This window comes from Apaloderma vittatum, unplaced genomic scaffold (assembly GCF_000703405.1).
Source record: "Apaloderma vittatum isolate BGI_N311 unplaced genomic scaffold, ASM70340v1 scaffold21235, whole genome shotgun sequence".
Lineage (NCBI taxonomy): Eukaryota > Metazoa > Chordata > Aves > Trogoniformes > Trogonidae > Apaloderma > Apaloderma vittatum.
The window spans coordinates 5,621-7,415 of NW_009719073.1; the positions used below are offsets into that span (position 1 = coordinate 5,621).

The following is a 1,795-nucleotide window of genomic DNA, read 5'->3' on the forward strand; positions in this document are numbered from 1 at the left end:
ACAGACGGCACATCTCCAGAATTACCAGTTCGGTTTGGATGTACAGTTCTCATCAAAATACCCCTGGAACTTTGAAAGACATTTGGAATAAGGAATTTCATCGTACTCAGGTATCAAGATAATACAGAATCCATCGGTGGCGTTTCTTTGTTTGTTTGTTTGTTTGTTTGTTTAAATTTCTTTTCCTAACATTAATACAGTAACAGTACGCAGAATAGGGCTCTAACACACAAATTTCTACCAGTACTAATAAAACCCCACACGATATGGGGAAGGATACCTCATTCAAGTCATACAACACAGCAGTTTGCTTATTTATTTTTTTAAGTCTAAATCGCAGAATCAGAACTGCTTTACGGTACTAAATTCCTAAAAATATCCAGGCTATTTTGCTGTGATTTTAACTAGGATTATATCTTTTACATATTACAGTTTTAGTTGGTGCTGTAAAAGAGCTTCACCTGATTTTTCAATACCATGTTGGCTAATGTTTATTTTTCCTGGATTAATAACTGCACTACAGCATAAAGTAAAATTAAAAAACCCCAAAGAGCATAAATTGCATCATGTCAAAATACATCAAGTATTTATTTCCTTTCATGAATGCATTTATAGACAAAGGAGAAATGAAACATTCCCTGGCCTCAAGACAGACAACTCATTAAATTAGATTATATTTTCCTACTTTCAGTAACCAGAGATAAGCCGGGTGCTTTGATATCGGAGTTTATATAAGCATGATCCAAATCTGATTTACACCTATGGCATGCCCAACTCTACAACATCCAAGTGCTGCGATAAAAAATTAAAACAATAGTTATGCACCCACTTTAATCCAGTACTATTTTCCTCCAGAGCTTTACACCCGTAGGAAGATTTACAGCTAAGCCTGAATGCAGTGTTTGAAACAACATAAATTCATCTTTATCACATGAACTATCCTCATACTGCCTGGTATCTGCTTACAATTTCAAAGCAGCTGAAACCTGGAACTTAATTAAATAAGCAGTATCCACCACCTTAACTTATTTCCCTTTCATTGTAGTGTATCATTACAAAAACTTAAATAACCAGTAACACTTCCAAAATGATACATGGCTACAGTCAACCATCTTGGTGTAACACCAAACTTGTTCACACAAGCTTCACACTGGTCTGTTCTCTCGACACCCTGCTTTCTGCAAGTTGTTAAAACACAGAAAAAGATGAAGAATTTGATAGGATATTACCTTCATGAAACACTTACTAAACAGAGGGAGAAGAAAAAACATACAATACCACCACTCCAATTTTCTCCCCCTTCTGGGAAGATGCTGGGAAAAAAATGACAAATTAATGGGTCACACTCCCTCCCTGCTCTCCACTGTTCCAAAAAAGTGAAAAATTGCTGCAATTGCTGCACAAGCAGCAGCTGAACAAAACTCTCTATTTTTCTATTTTTTTTCTATTTTTTCCTATTTTTTTTCCTATTTTTTCTATTTTTCTATTGCCAGGGTAGCTGCAATGCAGACTGCAGCCCATCACATGAGACATGGATGGCACCACAGTTTTCAGAGCCTGAAGTGCACAGTTAGGTTATACTTAGCCCAGAACATTGGTGGCTGAAAGTGATTATTTGCTGACAGCACACTGGCAGAACACAGCAGCATAATTGTTCAAATCCATTTATTCTGTAAAATATCTGGCACTCTCGTTTTCTTAATCAGCAGAGATAGTGGAGGGAAAAAAAAACCAAACCAAAAGCTCAGAGAACCTTAGCTCAAGCGCTGCAAGTTACTGCTGAGCATCTACCAGG

The 1,795-nt window shown here is 36.8% G+C and overlaps 1 protein-coding gene across 1 annotated transcript in view; it reads right to left on the reverse strand.

Moving 5' to 3' along the window:
* The window catches only part of LOC104274775 (selenoprotein O), a 10,826-nt gene that overhangs the window by 2,458 nt on the left and 6,573 nt on the right, over nucleotides 1-1,795 (reverse strand). The gene's annotated exons all lie outside the window — the stretch shown is intronic.